The sequence below is a fragment of the Dendropsophus ebraccatus genome, chromosome 13 (genome assembly GCF_027789765.1).
Source record: "Dendropsophus ebraccatus isolate aDenEbr1 chromosome 13, aDenEbr1.pat, whole genome shotgun sequence".
Taxonomy (NCBI): Eukaryota; Metazoa; Chordata; class Amphibia; order Anura; family Hylidae; genus Dendropsophus; species Dendropsophus ebraccatus.
Genome location: NC_091466.1, coordinates 14,470,514 through 14,485,235, shown reverse-complemented (window position 1 = coordinate 14,485,235; position 14,722 = coordinate 14,470,514).

The following is a 14,722-nucleotide window of genomic DNA, read 5'->3' as shown; positions in this document are numbered from 1 at the left end:
CAGGGCTGCCTGACTACTATTTGGAGGCATGTATTCAGCATGCTGCTTATATGGGGGCACAGAGGGGGCCTGACTACTATTTGGAGGCATGTATTGGGCATATTGCTTATATGGGGGCACAGCTCAGCCTGACTACTATTTGGGGGCATGTATTGGGCATACTGCTTATATGGAGGCACAGAGGGGGCCGACTACTATTTGGGGGCATGTATTGGACACACTGCTTATATGGGGGCACAGAGTGGTCTCTGTTACTGTGTGAAGTGATACAGATGAGGATTTGTATGGCGATGAGGATGGTGCTGCATTAGAGAGGAGCCTAATATGTTTCTCTGGCAGATTCTGCGGAGTCGAGGTGTCACCAGGAAAAGTCTCCATGATGGTCTAAACAAGAAGAAAAGAAAAAGGGCCTGCAGAATCATCACCTGCCATTCATATAGAGAAAACGCCCCCTGTGAGTCTAGTATTGAGTATTGTCGTATGTTAATGTATTATTATTTTTTAGTTGTATGTGGTATTACAGTTTGTCTCTATTCACACCAATGGAACTGGGTTGTAATACCACACACAACCTGAGGACTGGGAAGGAGCAGTTTATGAAAGATAGTAGCCATGTTTTTTTAATCCTGGATAACTCCTTTAATAGGGTTGTCTAAAATTGGAAAGGACAGCTACTTTGTTGCAGAAACAGCCCAGCCACAGGGACAGCAGCAGCTCCGTCCCTTTGTGTTTGTGTGTGTGTGTGTATGTATATATATATATATATATATATATATATATAAAATATTTTTTTTTTAATTATTATTATTATGGTGTCCTGGGGGGGGGCGCCAGAAGACTGTTTCGCACAGGGCGCCATCTACCCTAAGGCCGGCCCTGGCAGAGCTGACATATGCATGGTGTGCAGACGATGTCTCCAAGTCAATAGACAGCTAACCCATAGCCCATAGAAAGGAGATCATATGTCCTGTGTCTACAAAGGGAGGGGGGAAAGGGAGCAGAGCATTGTCAGAGAGGACACAGAGAAGATGATTATGAAAATAGGTTATACATGTATATTAGACATAGGTTGGTATAGGGAAGGCGGATCATTTAGAATATTGTTTTTGTTACTGGGATAAACTCAAATGCCACGAGTGAGCAACTAACGTCAGATACAGAACCAATGTGTTTAACCAGAGAAAAAAAGAGGTAAAGCAGCAGTGGCTAACTTTTTCTTCTTTGAGGTGGTGTTGTCAACTGGACTGGCAGAAAACAGTTCTCTGTAACACGCTCATCGACAGAAGCAGATGAGTATAACGCTGCCGGGTCCTATTACACACTGCCCGCAGCGCTGTCCAGGTCCCGTACCTGCTCACCACCCTGTTTACTCCTCTGCTGTACTCTATAAACATCCTCGCCCTGCTCATCTCCACCAACATTCACATGTCTCTTAGTGTCTGCTTCTCCATCTATTACACCTCCAGCCACTAGGATTTGCCAGCCCAACCCCACCTGCTGGTGCCTTCTACCAATCAAACTTCACCTGCAACTATTAAAGGGGTTATCCAGCTCTACAAAAACATGGCTACTTTCTTCCAGAGACAGTACCGCTCTTGTCTCCAGCTTGGGCGGGGTTTTGCTGCTCAGTTTCATTGAAGTGAATGGAGGTTACGTATGAATACTGGAAGGTGACAAGAATGAGAGAGGCATTTTCCATCTGATGGTAGAACACGAGATGATGGACCGTATGAGTGTGCAAACAAATCATAATTATGGCGTCCAGGATTAAACAAAAGAGGACAAAGATACAGGAACTGTTAAACTCTCTCTTGATCTTGCACTAAACTCTAAATACCAGTTCTTCTGAATCCCATACTGAATATCTATGCAATAGCCCTATCATCATCATCATTAACCTAAAATCGTTCCCTATATTACGCAGAATGATAGTTGTTACTTACAACTGTCACTATGATCGTTTACTCCATCTGATCCCAGCAAATGAAGGAACGATGTGGAATTACACTGAACGATTAGTGAACAACTTACAGCAAACAAATGTGGAATTACAACAAACCAATGCAGAATTACGAATCAATGCAGATTTACAACAAATCGACGCAGAATTACAACAAACAAATGCAGAATTACAACAAACAAATGCAGAATTATAACAAATCGATGCAGAATTACAACGAATCGACGCAGAATTACAACATACAAATGCAGAATTACAACAGAATGCAGAATTACAACAAACCAATGCAGAATTATAACGAATCAATGCAGAATTACAACAAACAAATGCAGAATTACAACAAATCAACGCAGAATTACAACGAATCGACGCAGAATTACAACAAACAAAGGCAGAATTACAACAAACCAATGCAGAATTATAACAAATCGATGCAGAATTACAACGAATCGACGCAGAATTACAACATACAAATGCAGAATTACAACAGAATGCAGAATTACAACAAACCAATGCAGAATTATAACGAATCAATGCAGAATTACAACAAACAAATGCAGAATTACAACAAATCAACGCAGAATTACAAGGAATCGACGCAGAATTACAACAAACAAATGGAGAATTACAACAAACCAATGCAGAATTACAACAAATCAACGCAGAATTACAACAAACCAATGCAGAATTACAACGAATCAATGCAGAATTACAACGAATCAATGCAGAATTCCAACGAATCAACGCAGAATTACAACGAATCAACGCAGAATTACAACAAACAAATGGAGAATTACAACCAACAAATGCCGAATTACAACAAACCAATGCAGAATTACAACAAACCAATGCAGAATTACAACAAACAAATGCAGAATTACAACAAATCAATGCAGAATGACAAGAAACCAAAGCAGAATTACAACAAATCAATGCAGAATGACAAGAAACCAAAGCACAATTACAAAAAACAAATGAAGAATTACAGCAAATGATTAACATTGATTTTGGTGTCAGCACCAAACAAATGGTGAACAGTTTCTCATTGGTTGTTTGATCGTCGACTGCATCTACACGAAACAATTATCATTTAAATTTGAATGCTATAACGATAATTTGCACGATAATTGTCCCGTGTAATAGGACCCTTACACAATCTGGATTGCCTGATCCATTACTCTCAACCAGGCTACGAGACCTGCGGCAGGAATCTTCCTGTTTTTCCTGTCTTTATGTAACCCTTAGGGTGGTATTACACGGGCTGATGGGGGCCCGATAATACCTGTAAACGGGCGCTCGTTTACTGGGCCTATTACATGGCCCGATAATCGTTTAACAAGGGCTGCAAGGAGCGACCTGTCTGAGCGACCTGTCAGCTGACAGGCCACTCTGAAACTAGAGCGCGCGGGACCCGGGGAGAAGCGGAAAGTAGGAGCAGCCCTGGAGTGTGGATAGGTAAAGTATATCGTTAGTCGCTGGCAGCGCACCTCTATAACACGTAGCGGTGTGCAGTTGGCGCCCAACAAAAATAGGTTCTAACCTATATCAACGATCAGCCAATGATCATTGTCATCGGCTGATCGTTGTATTTATTACATGGAGCGATAATCGGCCAAATCGGGCCGATTCGGCCGATTATCGTTCCTTGTAATAGTACCCTTACAAGTGTCTCAGTCAGAAGAACGACCAAAGGTTTGACTTCATCCGTAACAAAAAGAAACAAGAGGAAATATGGCTACTGGTGTCATCTATATCCAGAGTAGACCAAATACAGCTATGTATGAGTATCACTGGACGAGAGAATTTCAGTTGTACTAAAAGCTTTTTTCTTCTACTTTATTGTACTCCTTCAGCATGGTCCGGGGTTGAAAAAGACTTACATCATGCTTTATATAACTGGTCAACCAACTTGACTATGAACTTTGTTAATTAACTTAAATTAATTAACTTTTTGGATGTGATAAACATAAAAATGTTTATAAAACAGAATTATTCATGGTATAAAAACTCTGTTCTTAATAACTTTTGCTCTGACCTAGAGACATGTGACATGTTTTGATTAGTTGGGGCCTCCGTGCTGAGACCTCCAATGATAGAACCAGCAGGGAAAAGCCCTTGTGAATCACATTTTCTCCCCTCTTTGTCCTTGTGGCAGGAGATGGACTTCTATGGAAGTCTATGAGATGGTCACAGCAGTGTGCTTTACCCCACTCATTCTAGGACATGTCAAATGGTACATTTTGATGTTGAGAAGACTAAACTCTATAAATTGTAAGCTGAAAGCAGGGCCTTCCCTCCCCTATGTTTGACTTGAATATTGGGTCAGATTTGATAAAATTTGCAAATCAAATAAAAAAGTCTAATTAAAATAGCTAAACTACTGTGTACACCTCCAGTATTGTAAAGTGCTGTGGAATATGTTGGCAGTGTAAATAAAAATTATTGTTAACTCCAGAACCTTGAGATTTTGTGATGATCGCTGCTCTCATGTCACATTGCTGGGGTTTCCTGCACCCCAATATGTAAAAAAAAAAACTATATATTTTATACAACTGCTTGGTTGCAGGAAAAACATCTGTGGGTATCCAAGGCATTCCTAGGGGGTGATTTAGGGGCAGATCCTCCTGAAGATATTTTGGGATGGGACAAGGGATTAACAGTGGGCTTGGCTCCTCTCCAGCCCCGGACAGCATACTTCCATACATCTGGTGTTCTGTAGGCAGCATACACATCCACAATCTGCACAGCTTTGTCCTGGGTCTTCAGCTCACTATCCAGAATAAACTGCCTCACTACCAGATACAGGTATGGAGGAACTTTTTAACCAATTTTGTTATTTTATGTGTGACGTTGAATAAAAGTTATTGGATTTTATGAAGCCGTGGATGCACAGTTTTCTTCAATGGAGGAACTGGCCCAGGATCAGCAGGTCCTCCAACTCCTCGAATGTGGTAACAGACAGTCCCTGGGTCCACTGAAGTCTTTAATCCATTGGCCAGGTCTGAATACCCACAGTACCTCAGTACCTGTAAGCTGTAAATGTCAGAAACGTTTCCTGTATACCTCTGGGGTGAGCTTAAATCTTTGGATCAAGGCCTTTTTGATAACTTGGTAGTCGTAATCAATGCTTGTGGACAGAGCTGCAAAAACCTCCAGAGTTGGCCCATTCTGTTTGGCAGACTTTTCCAAGCCTTTTGAGAAATACATTCAGAACGCTGTTTTTCTCCATGTCAGAGAAACAATGTAGCTGAGGTCTAATGGATGCAAAGTCTATGGATTTTGATGAAGAAGCACTTGACAGCTACATTTGTGCTAACTGAAGCTGGTACTCCCGCTCTGCTTGGCATTCTTCTCGCTCCTCTTTGTTATAGCGTTTCTTAGCTTGTCTCTCAGCTTGGTGTTGGCGTTCTTCAGCTTCTCGCTCTGGTTGGTGTTGGCGTTCTTCAGCTTCTCGCTCTGCTTGGTGTTGGCATTCTTCAGCTTCTCGCTCTGCTTAGTGTTGGTGTTCTTCAGCTTCTCGCTGTGCTTGGTGTTGGTGTTCTTCAGCTTCTCGCTGTGCTTGTTGTTGGCGTTCTTCAGCTTCTTGCTCTGCTTGGTGTTGGCGTTCTTCAGCTTCTCGCTGTGCTTGGTGTTAGCGTTCCTCAACTTCTCGCTGTGCTTGGTGTTGGCGTTTTCAGCTTCTCGCTGTGCTTGTTGTTGGCGTTCTTCAGCTTCTCGCTCTACTTGGTGTTGGCGTTCTTCAGCTTCTCGCTCGGCTTGGTGTTGGCATTCTTCAGCTTCTCGCTCTACTTGGTCCTCTCGCAACAGCAACCACACGTGCATATCCGGATCACAAGTGCCCAGCTGCTAAAGAAGTAGAGACATACCTCCATACCGTGTGGGGAACTGGTACTGCTTGTACCTCCACACTGCACTATGTGTAATCCATTCTCAACATTTGTATCAGTTCCTCTTTGGTTCTGTTTGTTGCATCTAACCTTCTCTCCTCACAAAGGACCACCAGTTCAGCCTTCCTTAGACTTTGATACACATCTGCCATTCTAGAAGGGGATCATCAAATAAAAGTTAGGGAAAAAAACAAGCGGGGGGGGGGGGGGGGGGGGCAGTTTTACACATGCATATAATAATTGGTGACTTGTATACACTGAGCTCTTCCTTGTGTAAAGAACAATAACACCATCCCACCGCTGCCACCAATCTGTAATTATGGTGACTGTCCGTCCACAGCACTGGGGTCATTTATACTATTGAGCCTATAAATTTATGACATAAATTCATGTACAATCCCATCCGGATGACAGAATTATTTTAGAAATATGATATAACTGTCAGTCATCTGAGGATATCCCAAGAAACCAATTGATATAAAACACGACTGCGTTGGGCCCACATTATCACCTGATATCTAATATCACATGGTTCCTATGGGCCTATAGCCATGATTTTGGCATATGTATACAGTTGATTTTCCCTGATCATAAATACCAAGTTGCATCAGTCCAAAGATCAACTATGACAGTGTTTTCTTTGATAAAGTATAAAATTTTCCCTTTGAACTCAGTTATAGCTTAAAGTGTCACTGTTGGTATAACTTTCAAAATCTAAGGTAATCTTAAGTATTGTTGTTCTGTACAATATTTTATGATGGTTTGCCACTTGTTGGAAACTCAAGATTCTGGAATCAAATCTTATCTTAAGCATTATAGTATCTATTAAGACAAAGTACATAGTTAAAGGAGAAGTCCGGCCATTTTGAAAATTTGATTACAAGTACTAACTTACCTCTCCCCGAGCTGGAGGTAAGCGGTGTGACCGACTGACCAAATATTATCCAACAATACATTGCGGAAAGAAGTAATCCCTAATCCGTAACATGATATTGTTATCAATTGTGATGTTGTTCAAATGATAACCATGACCTATTTTCAATTTTGTCTGTTATTACTATTAGAACCTGTAATATTACAGGAAGCCCAATGACATGTGAGTTATAAAATGACCTCTTCAGAACCCTCCCAGGGGAAGCATTTGCCTAAGGGCCCTATTCCACCAGACGATTATCGTTGGCATAATCGTTAACGATTAACGATCTTAAACGACCGCTATTGCGAAAGACCTGCAAACGGTCACTCATTTCCATGGAACGATAATCGTTACTTATGATCGTAATTGCGATTGTTTCTTCTTCCGTATTTCTTCGCTATTGCGTTCGTATCTATTGCGAGCGACCGAACGATATCTTATTCAATACGAACGATTTGCGAACGTTTTGCGAACGAGCAACGATAAAAATAGGTCCAGGTCTTATAAAGCAATCAACGATTTCTTGTTTGGTCGTTAATCGTTAACTGCATTTCAACCGAACGATTATCGTTTAGATTCGAACGATTTAACGATAATCTGAACGATAATCGTCCGGTGGAATAGGGCCCTAAGTCAAGGTGCTAAATCTCTAGATCTTTAAAGATGGCTCCTCTCTTGTAAATAGTTTTATGGCACCAAGATAATGTTCGCACCTACACTAGGGGCACTTATGACCCTCACACACATTCCTGGGCTGCCCTATGAGTTGCTTAAAGTGTACCTGTCGTTATAACTTTCAAAATCTAAATCAGCAGGGGATGTGATATAAAGCAAGTTTGTAATTTACATAAATTTTTTTGTTGTTTTTATCATGCTGTAAAACAAAGCTGTACTTACTTGTATCCAGGTGCAGTCTGCTGAAGCTTTTCAGTCTTGGGCTGGTTGAAAGAAAAAAAGAGACTTAACACAAGAAGTCCCGGTCAAGTACAAGTTTCGGCACTACAATACATCAGTGCCTTTCTCAAGCCAAAATTTGGCTTGAGAAAGGCACTGATGTATTGTAGTGCCGAAACGCGTTGCTGCTTTTAATAAATGTATGCTACTTTTTGTTAACATTATCCTGACTGGGAGTCAATACTATTGGTAGTTATTGATTAAGCTACCATTGACTACCTTACTGATACCTGCGCTGCCATTGTGGAGGATCTACTCTGGTTCCTCAAGTTATTTAAGGACCCGTCTGTTGCTGTGCTCTCTAAAAAAAAAAGCACATTGCCAGGACATCTGCCGCCGGTGGCAACACAAATTAGTCAATCAAGTGGCACAGAGTGGGTTGGTGAGCACTATAGTCAATCAGGAGGCACATAGCAGGTGGGAGATCAGTGGTCCCATGAATCACACGATAGGGGTTAGCCAATCATGAGCACATGGGGATGATGTCACAGGCTGTATTTAAGCTGGTGGACATATTTGCAGTGACCATTTGCAACTTGGAAGATTAGTGAGCAGAGCATAACAGTGAGCACTACTACTACTACTACCACTACTCTCATTGTCTCATCAGTCACCAGTGCAACAGGTTCTGCAGCAAGGGACAGAATTGGAAAAGCAGGGAGAGAAAAGGATTCTGTGCAGCAGTCCAGCTGGAATGTTGGAAGTGACTAGTACTTTATGGACAGGGAAAGAAAGGAGAGCTGTACCTCACACCTATGACTGACACTAATGCCTCTCGGCTAAATTTAAAAACCAATGCCAGGATGTTGGTATAAAATTTGATCAAACCATATTGCCCCATGTACCACTTGCCGGTCTCCTGGTTCACATGGGTCCCTACGCTAACTCACCACCATGTCAGTCAGGGACCGCCAACCACACAGAGCGTGCACAAACAGGGAAGGGAGGCCATAGAACGGTCCTGCAACCCCACTGCTACAGGACCAATCCCCAAGGGCCTCCCCAAAACCCAGCAGGCACCGCCGGCGGAGAAAGCAGTCACCAAATAACACCAGTGTGAACAAGGTCTAAAACACTCACCATAGTTCCTGCAGGTAGAATGGGAAAAATAGGAGGGACAGGTCATGTGTACACAGGTGTCTCCTGCTAATTGCGGTCATGTGGGTCTTACCAGGAGGAGTGCAAACACTGATGGTGCGTTTACACGGACAGATTTATCTGACAGATTTTTGAAGCCAAAACCAGGAACAGACTATAAACAGAGAACAGGTCATAAAAGAAAGATTGAGATTTCTCTTCCTTTCAAATCCATTCCTGGTTTTGGCTTTAAAAATCTGTCAGATAAATCTTTCTGTGTAAACGCACCATAATGCTACGTTTACACGATTATCGGCGAATTTTCGCGATAACGATCGAATTTGAACGATAATCGTACGTGTAAACGCGTCGAACGATCGATAAATCGTTCATTTTGATCTTTTAACATGTTCTTAAATCGTAGTTCATCGTTTGCAAAAAATTCGGCGATCCGTGTAAACAGTCGTTGCGCGAACGGAGCAGCGGCGGCGGCGATCGGAGCAGCGGCGGGGGTGGCGATCGCAGCGGCAGTGGGGGGGGGGCGATCGGGGCGGCGGGGGTGGCGATCGGGGCGGCGCAGGGGGCTGCGGTTGAGCGGGGCGGCGGGCTGCGGGCGGGCCGGGCTGTGGGCGCACGATCGCAAAATGATCGCAAAACGATTTTACCGTACGATATATCGTACCGTCTAAACGCTGATCGTTATAAAAAAAAAAAACATTACTTCGAAATCGTTAATCGTACGATCGGGCCAATTATCGCTCTGTGTAAACTTAGCATTTGTCTAGTACTAGTACTTTACACCATCAGCTGATTCTCATTGTCTCAACACTTATTCAAGCAGCAAGGTCCAGATTTGAGTAGGCAGGGCGAGAGATGGATTCTGTGCAGCATTACAGCTCGACTGACTGCTTCAAAGTAACTACTACTGTGTAACCGCAGGAAGAGGATTCTCATATACTCCATCCTATTCTGCAGCCAGGGCCGGCTTTATGCTTAGTGCGGCCCTCAGCAAAATTTAAAAGTAAGACCGCAAGTCTGGCATGCAGGGCCGACGTCAGGGGAGGTAAACAGGGCATTTGCTAAGGGCCCCCATCCCCAAAGACGCCCCCTGCAACTGCTATGATGCCAGTAAGTTGCAGCAAGGTTTACTGTGGCAAACGCTGCAGCTTGCTGCTGGCCTGTTCCACCATAAATTAACTCCTCCAGGGATCCCTCACCTCCACTCTGACAAGCCTCTAGCTTCCAAGGTTTGTACTACATATCAGAACCTGCACCTGTGTCTTGGCCTCCAGCATCTGTCACCTGCATCCTGAGTGTCCTATATCTCCTTATTTGCCTTTACTAACTGGCAGCTCCAATGGTTACCACCCTTGCCATCCGGTGTGCCTGGACCAGCTGCCACCTGTCCCGTTTGTCTCAAGAGGTAGCAACCTGGCGTATCCTCTGGGAAAGTCTATCTATACCATCAGGAGAATCTTGTGAAGAACGGAGCATATGCTTACACAACGCCCTTTGGGATAGACGGACATCTGCCTGCTCTTCGCCACTGTCATCAATTTGACAACTTTCGCTGGAAATGGGCGCTCAGCATGGACAATATAGTGCTGTCTATACTGGGCGGCCATTTACTGGTGGAACAGCTCATCAGTGGAAGTTGCCAAAGGGACAGCAAGGGGCAGAGCAGGACAGGTAAGTATACCACACTGTGTTTGTGTGTGTGTGTGTGTGTGTGTGTGTGTGTGATTGTGTGTGTGTATCTTTGTGTGTGACAGCTATGTATGTGTATGTCAGTGTCTTAAGTGATTGACAGTTTTGCTCCCAAAGAAACCAATAAAAGAAAATGCTTTCCAGCATATATCATCTCTTGCTGTCAAATTGTCTCTCATTCCAACCATATGGTGATTGACAGATAAAGACATTCTCTCTGTATGTGTTTTGTATGTATGTGTGTGTGTGTGTGTGTGTGTGCCACTGTGTGTGTGCCACTGTGTATGTTCTGTATATGTGTGTCAGTGTGTGTTCTGTATCTGTGTGTGTGTGTGTGTGTGTGTCAGTGTCTGTGTTCAGTATATGTTTGTGTGTATGTACTGTATATTTGTGTGTTCTGTATGTGTGTGTCAGTGTCTGTGTTCTGTATATGTGTTTGTGTGTTTTTTGTATATGTGAGTATGTCAGTGTGTGTGTGTGTGTGTGTGTGTGTGTGTGTGTGTGTGTTCTGTATATGCGTGTTTTTGTGTATGTATATGTGTGTGTGTGTTCTGTATATATATATGTGGGTGGGTGTGTTTGTGTGTATGTATGTGTGTCAGTGTGTGTGTTCTGTATATATGTGTATGTCAGTGTGTGTGTTCTGTATATGTGTTTTGTATGTATATGTGTGTCAGTGTGTTTGTACTGTATATGCGTGTTTGTGTGTATGTATATGTGTTTTAGTGTGTGTGTTCTGTATAAATATGTGTGTGTGTTCAGGAGTTGGTCCTTTAAGGGCAGTAATCATTGGAAGCACTTTGATACTACTGTATGTAAACCACCCTGTGTGATACTAGTATATCTAAGCCGTGCTGTGTGATCAGGGATCCATAATCCTTAAAGATGACATGTTCCTAATGTTGAGGGATGTGGAATCACTGTATACCTGCATTGACCATACGTAAGGATTAGCGGTCACTAAATATTTGAGTTTGATGACTGTCTTTTTGGACATATTTTTGACTTTTGTGATTTTTTGCATCACAACTTTTTTTTTTCTAGGATCTGTATTTTGTACAGACAAAAGGAATGGCCATGGGCACGACATGCACCCCTTTAAAGGCAAATCTTTTTCTCAATTCTTTTGTGCAAACCTATGTATTTTCTGACCGCTATTTTGGTCATGTATGCTCACCTCTAATCTAGACGTGTACAGTCCTGGGAAGCTGGGAGAGGTGAAGAGGTTGATGACTGAAGTCAAGTGGAACCTTTGTGTTCTTTGCAATGTTTCTGTCTTGGAGAACTGAGAAATATGCACTTGAGATTGTAACCTTTAAAGCTAAAATCAGGTCCTCTCTGTCCTCATTAGGTGTATCGAAAGTTCACAAGCTGCAAACACTGCACCAGTTACTTTTATGCTGCTGGTACAGATATCTTAACGTTAATTTAATTTCTTTAACCCTTCATGACCAAGGTCATTGATGCCCGGATCAAATTAATGCAATGTTCCTCCTTTCCTTCTAAGAGCCATAGTGATTTTATTTTTCGACCTACAGGGCTGGTTGGGGTGTCATCTTTTGCCCCATGATCTCTAGTTTTTATTAATATCATATCGGTGTAAGAGAAAAATGTATATTGCTTTTTATACATTTTTTCCTGATATATAATTTTAAAAAAAACAGCAATACTGGTGGGTTTTTTTTATTTCTGTTTACGCCGTTCACCGTGCAGGAACAATAATGTTATATTTTAATAGAGCGGACAATTCCGCACGCTACGATATGTAATATGGTAATTTATTTTTATTATGGGCCTGGAGGTATTTTAAACTTTTATTGGGGGAGGGATTATAAGTTTTTTTTTAAATACTTTTAAAAACTTTTATTTTTTTAATTACACTTTTTTTTAACATATATTTTACTGTAAAACATGCAATCATTAGAATGCATATACTAATCTATGCTATGCCATAGCATAGCATAGATCAGAGTTTAAAAGCAATCTGTGCATAGAGCCTGCCTGAGAGCAGACTCTATGCACAGATGGACAATCTGACAGGACGGAGGTAAGTGGCTTACCACCGTCCATCGGTACAAGCAATCGGGACCCCTGCAGCATGGCTGTGGGGGTCCCAGTCAGTCAGTGACAGGTGCTTAACCACTTGCCTAGAGCCCAAGACTGAGAAAGATGGACAGCCACCTTGTGTTTCTTCCAGTTTCTAATAATTGCACCAACAGTTGTTTCTTTATCACCAAGCTGCTTGCCTATTGTCCTGTAGCCCACCCCAGCCTTGTGCAGGTCTGCATTTTTTCCCTGATGTCCTTAGCTCTTTGGTCTTGGTCATGGTGGAGAGGCTGGAGTGTTATTGATTGATTGGGTAGACAGGTGCTTTTTATACAGGTAACAAGTTCAAACATGTGCAATTACTACAGGTAATGAGTGCAGAGTAGGAGAAACTTCTTATAGAAATAACAGGACTGTGAGAGGCAGAATTCTTGCTGGTTGGTGATCAAATACTTATTTCATGCCATAAAATGCAAATTACTTCAAATGATTAATTACTTAATCATACAATGTGATTTTCTGGAATATTTTTTATAGATTCTGTCTCTAACAGGTAAAATGTATCTATGATAAACATTACACACCTCTCCATTCTTTGTAGATGGGAAAACTTGCAAGATCTTCAGTGTATTAAATACTTATTATCCTCACTGTATATACTGTATATGGAGATATCTATGTATAAGAAGAATAGAGAGACACGCTAACTTAACACTAATTGTATTCATATTATTGATATATTAGAGTATTAGGCTATGTCCACATGATGTATAACAACGGCCACTGTTTTACATGTTCATCTGGCTGATAATTCAGTATCGGACGAATGAACATTCTTTTTAATTCATTGAAATCCGGCCGCCGTATGGGTGTACCTGGAAATTAATTAGCCATTGACTTCCAGGCACACAACAACCGACATGACAGCCACACATTGCGTGAACTGTCAATTATTTGCAGCCGCTGTTTCCGAACAACGACAGCAAATAATTGACATGTCTATTACTGGTGCGGCCCTAGTGAACGGTGGCCATTGTTCAATGAACAATGTTTGCATTGATTTCAATGCTGCTCATTATTTTATGACAAGAACGGACGTTGTTTTATTTGCTAACGACGGCTGTTCCTGTCATAAAAAATATGTAGTGTGAACAAAGCCTATTAATATGGAATTGTATTCATTTGTAGGATAAACACATGATAAACACATATGGGGAGATTTATCCAACATGGTGTAAAGTGAAACTGGCTCAGTTGCCCCTAGCAACCAATCAGATTCCACCTTTCATTCCTCACAGACTCTTTGGAAAATGAAAAGTGGAATCTGATTGGTTGCTAGGGGCAACTGAGCCAGTTTCACTTTACACCATGTTGGATAAATCTCCCCCATAGTCTTGTGCCTGAAAAAGTGGCCAACATGGATCTTTTCAGTTGGATGCAATCATTTCAAATTTCTCTTTTTAACGCAAAAGTGTTTCTTACCCCAAAGATATAATCCATGTCTGTAATACTATAAACCAGAATTTTATGTTTTCTTGAACAGGTTCAGTCGTCTTCAACAGAAGAGCAAGTATTTGGGTGAGATGTAAAGGAAATTCCTCCAACCCCTGAAAATAACCAGTTCTACAATGAAATAACATGTATATACTCTGTCTTATAGGTTTCTGAGCCGCCCTCAACAGAAGAGTAAGAACATAGGTGTCACATAGAAGACATTACTCCGGCCCTGACGAAGAGGGAGCGACAAGACCCTGGCTACATTGGCTTAAATTTTTAAACAAACGGGGGGAGATTTGACAAAGGATATAAAATATAGACCGGCGTAAACTGCCCAGAGTGACCAATCACAGCTCAGCTCTGGTGAAATGGTAACGCAGCTGTAATTAGTTGCTGTGGGCAGTTTAAAATCCTTTATATCCCTTTACGCCCTTCGGTAAATTTCCCCCCATATGTTTAAAAATTCTAAATTTAATTATTTTCTTTACAATATTCCCCCTATAACCAGGACTAATGGCCCCATACAGCCAATAATACTGCCCCCTACAGCCGGTAATAATGCCACTATGTAGTCAGTAAAATGTATAATGTTAGAGAATAATACCGTAATAGCCCCTGTAGCCAGTAATATTGCCCCCTGTTACAAGATTATCAGTACTCACGTGATTATTCCGGGCC